The 14,610-nt window shown below is 35.1% G+C and overlaps 1 protein-coding gene across 2 annotated transcripts in view; it reads left to right on the top strand.

The window, feature by feature from the left end:
* The first annotated feature begins 9,282 nt into the window (after nt 1-9,282).
* LOC145668174 (presequence protease, mitochondrial) overlaps nt 9,283-14,610 on the top strand; it is a 21,385-nt gene continuing 16,057 nt past the window's right edge. The window contains exon 1 of one of the 2 annotated variants that reach the window (XM_081735803.1): nt 9,283-9,429. The gene's annotated coding sequence lies outside the window, so the exon portion shown is untranslated. Of the gene's footprint in view, nt 9,544-14,610 lie in introns of both variants that reach the window. The other variant, XM_081735802.1, reaches the window with a different exon arrangement.

Raw genomic sequence — 14,610 nt, 5'->3', positions numbered from 1 at the left:
AACACTCACTCTGGCAGCAATCCCGAGAACATTGGATTAATAGTAGACGCCAGCAAAGCTTCAAGATCAAACTTCACAAATATTTTGAACATCGCTTAAAAAAATGGTAACGGTCTTACCCGTCCCCCCTCCAATGTTGAAGACAGATTAGCGCCGCTTCCAGGAAGACACGGTTCTTTATATTACGAGTATTAAGCATTCCCTTATATACTGGTCTAAATTGACTGTCGAATATTTCTTAGGAACAATAGGCAGAAGGAAAACAGAACTTAAATCAAGGCTCCTGCAAAGGAATCTTCGATGAGTCTATACTGGTGGTATATTTCTTATATTTTCCACCTTTGTAATGGGGACAATACGCCTTGAGATGTTATTTAAAAAATCAATTGGCACCTAAGCAGAGTCGGAAATTCCTTAAAGATGCTATTGATTTTGCAAAACTTCTCTTTGTTTCAAGCCCAAACGGAAACATAACAACATAAATCTAGTTTCTCACTTTAGGTAGTGTATATTTACAACGAAGGGGGTACACATGCACCTTCGCACCTTCCTAAATCAAACCATGGTTCTATTCATAATAATATACTTTAAATTAATTTGTTATATGAGTAATTGTTATTTACTTAATTATTTCAGCATTATCAACAACCAAACAGTTGCTAAGAATTAAATATCTATTATTTGTGTGATCGAATAATGTATTTAAGGCGAGTTGTACATTATTCCCAATTTTTTCTAGGACGTTGAGGCAAAAAACGTTACTAGCAACGAGTTTTCTTTCTTTCTTTTTTTTTCTTTTTTCTTTTTTTCTTTTTTTTTACATTATGACTAACATGAATATTTAATCAATATGCTGGAAGATAACTTGCCTGTTAAGATTACTGATGGGCAACAGAGGGAAGGGGAACAGCACCCTGGAATAAATACCTCTATGAAGAGGAAGCTTCGATGGTTGTTTTCCTTAATGGTATATCCCTCATGTTTCTTTCCTCTTTGTAATTTGCAGGCCATGGGCGCTGAGGGTCTTTATACAACCAGTTGTCATCTTCTCAGGCCCGGCAAATTCCCGAAAGATGCCCTTTTACAATCATGATCATAATTATTTTACAATAATAATAATAATAATAATAATAATAATAATAATAATAATAATAATAATAATAATAATAATAATAATAATATTTTCAGCACTGTCAACAGATTTTTAGATTAAAATACAGCACTTTGTAAAGCATCTGTAGCCTATACAATCGCTTACAATAGTCTAGAAAAATTAATATATCATATAAAGAAATACAATTGTCAATTAAACAGGCTTTCTCCGAAAGTTAAAACATTTAAATTTCCAATGTGCAAGCTAATGTTAAAAAGGTTTTAAGAAAATTAAATCAAAATAATTAGTTTTCTTAATATATCATTTCCAGAAGAATATAAACTAGTTTTATTTAATTTTCATTTAACCCTTTTAAATTATGGCTTTTTTAGGCATTTTGTAGACTTTCACTCAATCATCTATTGCGTCATGACTATTTATCGTAGGATCATGGTTCATATCCCGTTTTGTTTCTAGTAAAGCAGTGTTTCCAACTGCGTCCGAAAAATTTCCATAAAGTATACCAAATACGGGAAATTTTCGCTCAAATTGTTAAAAGGGATTTTCTTTTTAAAAATCCCTTTTTTATCGCGAATATCTCCCCTTTGGTATAGGATACGATCATGCGAATGCTACTAAAAAAACTTTGCTCTATGGTGAAGAGAATGAGATACAAAGAGTGGCCCTGGGATGAATAGTTTTGATGCTACAGCCGATTTACATATTTCCCCTTGATAATACCTTTTAGTGAATTTCTATCCTATCATCATCATCAAGACTGTTCATTGTGAGAAGATGAATTGTACCTCGTTTTCTTTGCCATGAACCAGTCTTTCAAACGGTACCACTCGCATGTCTCTAACATGTACCATAGTGGAGAAAATTCGTGAAAAAGGGAAATTTTTGTCAAAAAATCCTTTTTTCCCCGATTTTGGGCCCCTCTGGCCGGCCCCTGTGTCAACCCACAGATCCCTAAAAGAAATCTCAAACATACTACATACCGGTACTATGTGTAATAAGTGTACGAAGTTTCAATATTATATCTTGAAAAATAAGAGAGGAAAAAATATTGACCCATGTGCAAACAGTATCAGCTTTCTCCTATGTGAGCAATGGATAACCCATTTTTATATAAAAATTTCCTGAATCATTCGTAATTATCGTAGAGACATGACTGTTACACCGTTTTGTTTGGCCAAAACCAGTCTTTTAAACGGTACCACTCGCATGTCTCTAGCATGAACCATAGTGGAGAAAATTGGCGGAAAAGGAAATTTTTTGTCAAAAAATCCTTTTTCTCCTCTTTGCGAATTTTTTCCACTAAAAGAAAAAATGAAAATGAAAAAATAAAGAAATCGAGATTTTTTTGACACACGTCCCCTTTTTAATTTTGGACGAGATTTTCCCGCTTCTGGTACAGGATAGGGAAATTTGAGTGGTACATTTTGAAAGCCTGTCTCATAACGAAACCAACGAAGTACAAACCATGATTCTAGGGTAAATAGTAATGTGTCAGGGATTTTTTGAAAAAACTTCTCAAATATACCGTTTTTTAAACCCATCGTTCATGTTTGTGACGTCACAGCCCCCAGACATAGCACGCGAGGCTGCAAAATGCCCATAAAATATATTCTATGATGCTTCCATATTTGAATGAATGCAAAAAATACGGTCTAAAAAGCTTTACTAGAGACTTATAAAGCAAATTCCGAAGGTCGACGCCATGTCACAGGTGTTGTGTCATCATAATTTAAAAGGGTTGAAGGAGTTAATCGAACATTTTTTAAAATTACGTACTCAGCAGGAAGAAATCGGAGATCACTTTACTGTTGTTAATGAAATTAGTTAAAATATATTATTATTATTATTATTATTATTATTATTATTATTATTATTATTATTATTATTATTATTATTATTATTATTATTATTATTATTATTATTATTATTAATTTTTGATTTAGTGCATCAGTAAAATATCCTTAAGTTTTTAAGTTGATCTAAATAATTCGTGTTCCGGTAACTAGGAACAGCATAAACTCATTACTGTGTCAAGATTTGTGAAAGTTGAAACAGTACGAGTATGGCTTGAAATATTAATGTAATTATATACATGTAATTACTTACATGAAATATTCATGCAACGCATTCATGTAAGTAAACAAATTTGTGAAAACAAGCAACATTGAATTGCTTCAATTCGATGGGCAGACAGAAATTTGAATGAGTGGGCGCCGAGAAATTCATCTGACTCGGCCAGTAAAGGGTTTCGTAGTCATTTCTATAAAAGGTTTCAAGGTCTGAATTCTTTATGAGTCCTCCATATATGTATTGATAAGAATAACCATTTAAAATTTTCAGACAAAAGACTGGTTTTGTTACAGCTTTGAAGCTACATACACGAAAACCCACCAACAAAAATATATTATTGCATGATTTCTCTTAGGTTTTTCTCTTCTTCAAGCACGGGCGTCGTTAACAGGGGGTCGGGGGACGCGTTTCCCAGATTTTAGTTAAATGTATTTAAAGAACTAATAGAAAAATGTCATACCTTTAGTAAACTTTTTTTTATAATTAATCGATTACATGAGATACTTAAAACATTTAATTCCTGCTCCTTTAATTTAATTTTATATTCTCACTACCACTAGCACAAATAAGGGGGTGATGGGAACATGCTCCTTCAAATCTTGGAACTGGGGGGCTGTCCCCCCAATAATTCGATTTGAAATTTGCTTCTGGGGAAGAAATGTGATGATTTGTGTCCAATTGTCACAATGGAACGTAAGATGAAATTGGTGTCCCCCAAAAATAAGTCTAAAATCTGCCCTCCTTTCAATATTGAATACAACTTACAACTCTGCTCCCTTCATCCTCCACAGCATTGTTTTCCATACCTTCATAAATATTTTGAACATCGCTTAATATATATATATATATATATATATATATATATATATATATATATATATATATATATATATATGAAAACGGTCTTTCCTCCGCAATGTTGAAGACAGATTTGCCACGCTGTAGATAACATAAAATCAAGATTTTTAAATGGATACCCATTTCTAAAATATTCTGAAATGCTGAGCCAAATGGGCTGACACCAAGAAAAAACAAATAGATATTGTTCGGAGATAATAAAATTGAAACACCGTAAATATGTCAAATTTCGATCAAATGATATTTCTTAAAGAATATAATCAGATGAAGGAATTTAAAAATTAAGAACCCATAATCCATTCTCTTAAAAAGCTCATCCATAGATTAAAAGTGATTCCTGTGTAATCGGTCGAATGCAAGATCGGATTTAGTATTACCAACAATATTGCATCAGTAAAATACATTCACTATATTCACTACGCTATATAATAGAATGAAAATAGTAACTTTGTCTTCTGCAATGTTCGTAAGTGTAAACGGGTCATATTTGAAGGACCTTGGTGTTATCTGAGTGAGTAAGTGACCACCATTTCTCACAAGATGCTCAACATAAAAAAGAAATAAAACAAATATAATCTCGTTCGAGCAGACTTTTCATCTATAATATTTCTGGTAAGTGTTTTCTTCTCTGTATTTTAATATTATTGTTTGTATATTCACTCAAGTTGATAAAACTATACTGCAAGCTTATTACAGCTACCAGTTTATTAATTTATTGGTAGCAAATATAGATATCCAATAATTCCTAGCATTTAAACAAAATGATAGCATACTTTGACTAGAAGAGTGCTTTTGTCACCAGGCTAATATCGGTCTCTCTCTCTCTCTCTCTCGATATATATATATATATATATATATATATATATATATATATATATATATATATATATATATATATATATATATGTGTGTGTGTGTGTGTGTGTGTGTGTGTGTTAGTGTATTATTTTTAATACGTTAATTAATAATAAGTAACCTCAAATTCAGAACTTTTATTTATTAAGAAATTAAGAATTTCTATAATTTCAAACATATGTAGTAGCCAAACTGTATTCTGAATTTTAAATACAAGTATGAAATACATTCTTTACCTCCATTAATAACATTGAGAAATTCGCAAAGAACGCTCCTTCTGAATTTCCGTTACATTTTACAAACATTTTTTACCATAAAAGAATCGAAATTAAAATACTATTTGTGTGGTTACACACAGAATAAAATTACAAAAGTTTACAATTATTACTGGAAATCAATGCTCTCACACATTTAGAACATTTTAAAAGCACACACTTTCTAATGGATTGAAATTTCATTTCTTATCGATAGTATGAAACGTTGAAAATACTTGTATTGTAAATTTCCATAACTGTTCTTCAAGTGGATTTGTATATAACCAAACGTAGTTTTGTCAAGTTTAACAAAAAGTCCAAAATAAGCCTGTTAAAACCAGGCATTTTTATAAAAGAATAAATAATGATCGCTTTTGGCTGTTGCAATGGTCTGTCCAAGTAGCTAATAAAAATTCAGCGTAGCGTAACTACGAAAGTTGCTTCCCTTCTATGTAAAAAAAAAAAAAAAAAAAAAAAAAAAAAGATTGTGTAGGGGCCACCGAATTCTACTTTGCCTCGGGCGTGGAAATCTCTAGCTACGGATCTGATCCTTAATGATTGAAGTATCCGTAAAGTGTCCAAAAAGTATTCGACTCGTTCCTCTGATGAGTCTGAAGTAAACGCATTCGCAATACTGATAGTGCCCGAGAATAGCGTTAAGGTATGGCAGAACTTATGAATGTCATGTTCAAATATTGAAGAACCTTAAAACAGCAATTTGAATTATCCGACGTGTGAAAGGATACAACTTAGGATTTCAAGGTATCATCATTTTCTCATATTCCTAGGTTATAAGAAAAGAACGTATTAACTATTTACAAGTGTGTGAGTTACTCAAATGCGATATAGTATGTCTGAAATGTGACTAGTATATAACATCAAGAGAGAGAAATGCATAGTTCATAGCTTAACATGATATGTAGCAAAGTAAGATGTGAAATAAGAGAAAGAAATCATTATTGAAAAGGTGTAAAGAAAAGAATAAGTATTGGTGAAAATTCCAGTGGAAGGTATGATAGTTGTGTTGGTATATGTAGTTTACGCGCATACTCATAATCCCTGACCCGCCTACTCCCCAAAGACACACCCTCTCGCTGCCGCTCGGACCCCCTACTCCGCTCCTGCTCTCAATCAGTTACTTAGCGTTCGTACTTTTTAGTAGTCTCCTAGGCAAGTGAGTTTGTGTTTACAAGTTTGTTCGTGTTTTAAACCCAGTCTGCGCTAATCTGCACCAATTAATGCAACTCTTCCCTTGAGAAACATTATCTAAGGCAGTAAGCGTGCATTTCTTGCTAAGACAAGTTCATATTTCAAGTATGTAAATGTCATGACATATTTGAGTTTAACGTACCACGCTTATGCCGGTTAGGCTAAAGGAGACGGTGATTATGAGAAATGAATGAAATGGTGGAATGAAGAAAGTGGGAGGAAACGGGAGGACCCCGAGAAAACCCACGCACACGGTGTTTGTCCACCACAAAGTTCACTTGGCGGGAGCAGGGTTTGAACCCGAGACCCCTAGCACCAGAGGTGAACGCTCTACCACTGAGCCACCGCGGCCCCAAGTATGTAAATGTATACCCGGAAAATAATATAGCACGAGATCTTTATTTCGCATCTTATAAGCATTTCTAAAGATTTATCTTGTTCACTCATCTTTATCTTTTTAAGTTATCGATTATAATTACAGGAAGAGCGATCTTCTCTGAGGCAAAAAGGTACCAAGGAAGAAGAAAATTCATAGACAAGTGGGTTGGATTTAATGGAATTGATTTAAGAGAATCTGCCAGGAGATCAAATCAGATATCAATACCTGATGACTAATCTCCATACTGTCGATCCGTACTTGAAACTTACTCTCACATTTGGAGTACAGCACATTCAAGGAAAGAACTAGTAGTTCTCCCTATACTAAAACCACAAAAAACAATCTGGCTAGCTCATAGTCCAATTACCTTTCTTCCATACCTAGTGAAAGTTTTTGAGAAGATCATTCTCTCTAAATTGAACTGGCACGTGGAATATTACTTCTTATTTAAACCTACATTAACTGGTTACTGACTTAACAGCACAAGATGTGCTAGACATGTGCCACTTAAGTGTTCCAGCTACCCGACACTTGGCATATATGATATTCATGTGCTAAGTATGTACTTCAGTTACATACAGTTTTAGGGACTTGTTACACCTAATTGATATTTGCAACTATGTACCATAAATATAGCATTTATATACATGGCTCAGTTTCGCACTCTAAAAGTCTTTTGTTTTTATGTCGTCACTTGGGACATATCTGTCATGTTCTAGGTACGTTCTTTACGTACATACTGTTTCAGATACCCTTACAGCACAAGATGGGCTAGGCAAACTCTTTGCGTTAATTGTGGCCAATCACATCAGCCAGAGTCTTGTAACAATCCAGTATACTGTATAAATTGCGGGGGTAATCATCGTGCTGATTTTCCCTAATGTACAGAGCGATTACGTCTAATATAAATAATGGAATTGATGGCTAGAGAAAAACTCTGATTTAACGAAGCGAATTCAATTATTAAACGACTCCCTGAACTGGAAAATTTGGTTTTCGATTTGCTTCTCATAAAAACTTAACTGATCACACATCCATTGCCTCTTCCTTTCCTAAAGGTAAATTCATGACTTACTCGGCAGCTATATTACATAAAGATACATCTTCTCAGGAAAATTCACACGGGACTTATTGGAAATTCCCCCAGAGAAAAAGCGGAGGAATATTTTAGATAATAAAATTGTAAGATTTACGACCGACAATAAATCTAGGAAAGACGACACGTCAACTTTGACTCTGAAAGAATATTAAAATGGTCCCAAGCTACCACGTCCAAAAATTACTTTCAGAATTCTAATAATTCAAAGAAAGATAGAAATAAAACTCTACAAGACATAAGAGAAGACCCCTTACAATCTAAGAGAAAACTCTCTCCACGCACAATCCATAAATTATGACAAATCAACAGAAGGAATCTTCAAACAAAAAACTAACATCTATAGCTGTATCTTCTATATCAAAATCAGTAAATGCTAATGAATCAAATCAAGGCACGTATTAGTAACCAAATGGATAATTAAAAGAAATAATAACTTCCACAAAACAAGAGAAGCGATCAAAAAATGCGTAACACCATTTTTCATAACTACTCTTGGAAAGAATCGTCAACAATAGCTGGGTGCAATTATACAAAACACATATTCAGTTTATGATTCAGCTCATGGCGCACTATGAATAAGTTTTCTTTTTTTTTAAAAAAAAAAAATCAAAAACAGAAAAGGAGAATGACAAATACTAAGAACAAATTAAGGTATGTTCAATTTTCCTAAAAAAAATGCGAGTTACTATATATAGAAAATTCCAGAGATATCAATACAAGGAAGTAATACCTCTAAAATAAAACCAAGAATGTTTCCAATTATGATTACTTAACAAATCAAAGATCACACGGTAAGATATAACAGAATACTGTAGACAGAGAATCAAATCTTAGATTTTGATTATCAAATATTACTTCCGAAAGTAAAAGAAAAAAAATACATCATACGCATAACAACTAACTTATATCTTTTCGACACTTGTAGCACAAATCCATATTGGGAGGTGCAAGGAATAAGAAAACAGCAGTAAAGGTGAAGAAGACAAGACAAGATAGGTGAAGTGGAAGTGGACAGTAGGGAGTTCGACGGTGGCCATTACGGCGATGCCTCGTGTGTGGTGATGCTGTATGAGGAAGAGAGTTGAGTTGGATCTCCTATACACCTACGCTACAGTTACACTTTCTTTTACACTTACACGTACACCCATCTCCTTTTTCTACTCTTTGTTCTTTCTCATTTTACACCTCCCACTTTCCTCTAATCTTTTGCCCTGTTCAACTTGGGTTTCCGACCTCTTTCACTGTCTGAACTTCTTTCCCGATTTTGACGTTTTCCTGACTTTGACCTTTTTCCCGATTTTGTCCTTTCTTCCCAATTGTGTCCTGTATTTTGTTCAATTGTATTTCTGAATCAAAAATCCTCGGTGTGAGGTATACATTTTCAATTTTGAAATCGTAGCACACATGACTAGCGAGCTGGTGAACCTACCTATTTGACCGGTAATGGTCTACGACAAGACAAGACAAGAAGTGGAAGTGGAATGAGAGTCTGCCAACATTGGAAAGGAATTAGACAAAAGAATTACTATTGCGATTATGAATGATGAAAGAAGTTGTTAGTGCTTACTATTTTCTTTCACTATTTCGAAAGGTAATTCGAAATTACAGGTATTGACACGTATCAAAATTTTACTTTTATCCGGATTAATACTATGTGTGATGGTTATTGTAGTAACCGGAATAATCAGAGATATAAAAGTACAAGGTAAGTTAATTACGCTTGTTGCATGTGTTATTTTTATTATTAATTGCATATCTAAGTTTAGATATTTGTAAATATTTCTGCTTTAATTAACGTAATTGTTTTGATTAATAGTGGTAACTATTTGGGCATTAGTGCCGTATCGCCGGACAAATTTGAAACCTAAAAATGACCATCAAAATGTACTGCATTCGGGTATATTTTGTTGGATTATAGTAAGTTACGTTATACTAGTTACAGTTCAAAAACAAACCAATCAGTGCTAGGTGGCAACTAAAAGGCACGAATACTACCTAATCGAGTGAGGGAAGGATGGAAGGTGGTTGGTCTGCACGAGGGGTGTCCAAAGGGAGCACGCGCGTCAGTGATGGTGGGTATGTCCATAAGCGAGAGTAGTGACAACATGTGGCTCTTGGCAATCATACAAATTTCGGCATTTATTCCGAAGTTGGGCGTCCGCTTTCGCCACGTTTTTTCGCTGTTGTCTCCTTTCCACACTTTCTGCAATTTGCTATTAGGTTCATTAATCCGTGCTCTTCACAAACTTTTAAAATATTTTGCTCGTTATCAACGTATTGCTTCACAAATGTTAAAACTGTTAATTCATTGCCCTTGTACACTCGCCATGTTGATAACATAAATGTTCGTTTCTTTCCCACAATGCAACTGTTCGGTTAACTTGCGCCAAGTAGTTCCCTCCGCTCGTCGCATAGTCCCATGTTTACAACTGCTTACATATAACAAATAAACAGATTTTTCGAGACTCTTATATATTATCAAGGACACGAACGATCAAATTATCCATATCTTTCCTGTAAATTTTAAAAATTTTGCTGGAAACGGATGCCCAACTTTGGAATTTAACCCAAAATTTCAATAGCAGTTGTCATGGTTCCACACTTGCAACGCTTCACTTCTTAACTTGCAATACAGCTTTTGTATACTGTGCAGAAATACATTCCCGTTGAGTTAGAAGTCACTTGTCTTCAAAACTGAGGCTTGTAAACTTTTCCAATTTCAAGAAGAAGATCGTGTGCAACAGTTTTCTGGGGTTTCCTTACCCTTTTCACAAATAATATGTTCCTTTCCTCTTTTGTATTTTCAATTCATTTTCACATTTGCCATACCCTGTTCGCCTGTTCAGCATAACGTGTCTTTCACAAAATTTCAGTAACTGTCGTTCGTTATTTTATAGTTCCACTTAACTAACGCATGATATTTCACAGCCTTGATATGCAAGATCCATTTCCATTGCCTTTTGCGCTACTCTCTCATAACAAATGTACCTCTCCGCGGAATAGTCCTTCCACCTCACCGTACAATGCCGCTTACAACATATAAAACAACACTTTTCTTCACTTTTACTATTTCACTTACCTCACTTTTACTCATTCCTTCTCACAAACTTAAATAAATTCTCCAATTGACCAGGTAAATTTCCTAAAATTGGTCCGGCGATACGGTACTTAACCCAATATTTGGGTTTACTCGAGCAGACAGTTCTACCAATAGAAAATTTATAAGTAAAATACGATGTGAATCATTTTTCGTGGAGGAATGAGAGTGTATATGTAAGTAATTACTGTCAGTGCACAGGATATTGAAATTAATTTTGAGTGATAGTGAAAGTATTGTATGTGTAAGTGTGCTCTTCCACTATCCTCGTTTTTTCCTATACCTCCGTCGCTGACAAGCCTGCTCCCTACGAACGCGCCCCTCGCTGCCGCTTGGGCTTCCCTGCTGCACTCATATCCTGATTTGGTTAGATAGCATTCGTGGTTTTTAGTGGCCTCTTAGCACAAGTTGGTTCGTGTTTTATGCACTAGTGTTCATGCCAACGTCCATACTGTATTTATACAGAGCCCTCCTGAAGTCAATCTGCAAGTTATACTTGAACGCCTCATTCAGTGCATACTCTGCTAAAAGAAATTCAAAGCTCTAACCTAACTTGAAAATGATAGAAATGTGTCAAAATTTGGTAGGACGGTCTGCTTGAGTAATGACTAATATTTGAATAGAACGTTGTATTTGTAAAGAAAGATAGCGAATACTAACATCATGTAAATAAATAATGTTTTGGATTTGGGGGGGGGGGGGGGCAGAATTTTTTGGTTAAAAGTTGTACTTTCTTGCTATATTTTCTGTATTTTTTGTTTGTTCAGGTTAGGTTAGGTTAACTTAGTAATGACATTTCCGTAGCACCAACTCGTTTCCCGTGAAAACATTTTTTTAAAAAATAACCTGATTTTTGCCTCCCAAATTCCAAGCCAAACCTTTTATTTTTTTATTCTGTTCAACGTACGATGATTATGCGCTCTGAGCTAAAGAGGAGACAGGTAATTATTGAAAGTTATGTTTATGAAGTTAAATTCGGCTAAGATTCCACTGATGGTCTCCACTGGTCGCAGAAACATGAACGTGTATCCAATGTTATTTTCCTAATTACTTATTACTTACTTTTTTTTTTACAATTAATTCTGTTTCATTTTCTTACTTCCCTAGTAATTATTATTCGCAAATATTCGTTATTTTTATGGTTTCTTGTTTACTAAATATGTATGAATATTGTTCTAGATTGGGTGCTGGTTTACTTTTGGCACACCACATTTTGGAAGATTTACAGTTAAAATTCAATACTTTGAATGAAAAGACATATTTATAAAGAACAAATTTCTGCAAGCGATAGAATTACATACAAAGTATATACCTGTATTTTATATTTACAACTGTAGGGTTACTAGTAAAAATCATTGGAAGTTCTTTACGACGGCTAAAATAAGTGAGTGCATTTGACAAGTTGAGTGATTGTATTAGAAACCATTTTCCACCGACGGTGTATTTGGTCACAGGGTACAGAGGTTGTATTTTATGTTTACATGTGGAGCGCTTCTAGTATGAAACCATAACAAGTGCTGTTGAAACTCGTATCATTCCTAAAACCTACTTGTCATTGCTAAAGCCTAATTAGTCACTCTATGATCATGATTACATTTGTTTGATGCTTAAATTTCGTATAGTTATGCAAATTTTCAGTTTTGAGTTGCCTTCTACGAAACTGAACCCTTAATTTCTTTTTGTTCTCTCCCACTGGGAATCGAACCCGCGACCACGTTCACCAAAGACACAAGCACTAGCCACTAGATGAGCTAGGAGGGCTCATGTAAATAGATTTTCAAACACTAAGTGTGCGGTTGATCCGTAAATCGATCTAGGGTATCAGGCTCACCCGCTTACGTGATGGTGGTATCTCAGACTCAGTCGAACAATTTCAGCTTTGGGAAGTAAGATTTTTTATAAACGTTCTATTGGATGATTTGATTAGTTGGAAGCTCATTTAATGACTGTGTATGAAAGGGAGTTACATAAAACATTAATTTCTACTTGCGTTGAATTTCTTCAGAATGTAGGAAAGCTACATTTACTCTTAGAAGGTAAAGGTTTTTAGTATTAAACCATTACAAGTACTCTACGAAGTCGCATTATTCGTCTTACGGATGAATACTCATATTGACTTTTACTTCGTGAATTGTCTTGTTGTCATAAAAGTAGGGCAGATTCATTCTTTATGTCACATACACATTCAAATATAGAAAAAAGCGATAATGTAAAAATACACCAAAGAACAACAACGGAAGTTCATACAAATAGCACGCCAAATGTCATATAAGATCATACTAAGCAATAAAGATCGCTGTATTTGCTGGCCGGGCTTTCGGATTTCCTTGTAAATGGCACTTTGTTTTTCGGTAACAATTAGCCTCATCTGGACCAAATTTTAATGACACATAGCCCATTGTTCAAGAAATAAAGCTGGCATATTTGCTGGCTGAATTCGGCCACAGACAATCTCGGTATGGCTTGTATATGTGGTACTTCATTTCTTGGTAACTCTGCTAGATCTGAACGAACTTCGGTGGGCAAGTAGCCCATCATCTACGGAATAAAGCTCGTTATATTTGGTAAGCAGGGACAGGCTTGGCTCGACTTGTATGTAGTACTTTTCTCGGTAACTGTGGGGGCGCGGTGGCTCAGTGGTAGAGCGTTCACTTGTGGTGCTTGGGGTCCTGGGTTCGATCCCAGCCCCCGCCAAGTGAACTTTGTGGTGGACAAACACCGTGCTCGTGGGTTTTCTCGGGGCTCTCCCGTTTCCTCCCACTTTCTTCATTCCACCGTTTTCGCTCATCGTCTCCTTTAGCCTAACCGGCATAACCGCGGGACGTAAAACTCAAAGATTTCATTTTTTTTCTCGGTAACTACTGGCCTGATATGAACGAAATTAGGTGAGCAAATAGCCCATCATTTGAAGAATAAATCTTGCTACATTTGGTGGCCAGAATAGGCTCGGCTCGGCAACAGAAGCTATGTTCCACAGCTTTGCATGTCAGGAGGTTCTGAGTTCATTCACTTCGGCTTGTTAATCAAAGAATTTTAAAAATATCTACAGCACATATACAGACCACGGTTCCTCACTGAAACGGTGCACCTCTTTAATGTCACTGCCGTTGCAAGAGCAAGACGCTCCCATATTTTTGAGCATGAAATTGCATCAAAAGAAGTAATCTTGAATTGAGATATATACGGTAATTACGGGTAAGGCCTACCCACGTACAGATAATAATCCATTTAATGAAAACCTCTGAAAAAAAGTTCAGAATAGATCAGAAAATAGAGGTAAGATCAGTCACTTCTCCCAACTTAATAAAACAATTTTTATCTCGTTTTTTCTGTGCAGAGCATCACTAGCTGTAATTTTTATAGAAAACTAGGGTAGGCAGTTTGTCTTGAACGAGCAGTGTCGCGTGAATTGATTCTTTAACCCAGCTCTTGGAGGCGAAGAAGTGTCGTTGGGAGCAACCTATACACTTTTGTGATGGTCTGTACACTCACTGACTCCACCAGATTCAAGCTTCGGTTATGTTTCGGGGTCCACGTTAATTGTTAATCCCGTTCTTCATAACTTTGATATTGCATAAGGACGCAGGATGTAAGAAACTCAATATTGCTTGTTCGTAAATTGAGTTGTTAAGAAAAAAATCCGCTAGATCACTCATTATTTGCAAAAAATATACC

The sequence above is a fragment of the Thermobia domestica genome, chromosome 13 (assembly GCF_964235325.1).
Source record: "Thermobia domestica chromosome 13, izTheDome1.hap1.1, whole genome shotgun sequence".
In the NCBI taxonomy this organism is placed as follows: domain Eukaryota; kingdom Metazoa; phylum Arthropoda; class Insecta; order Zygentoma; family Lepismatidae; genus Thermobia; species Thermobia domestica.
The sequence above is the reverse complement of the archived record's forward strand: the minus strand, read 5'-3'. Positions and strand labels throughout refer to the sequence as shown.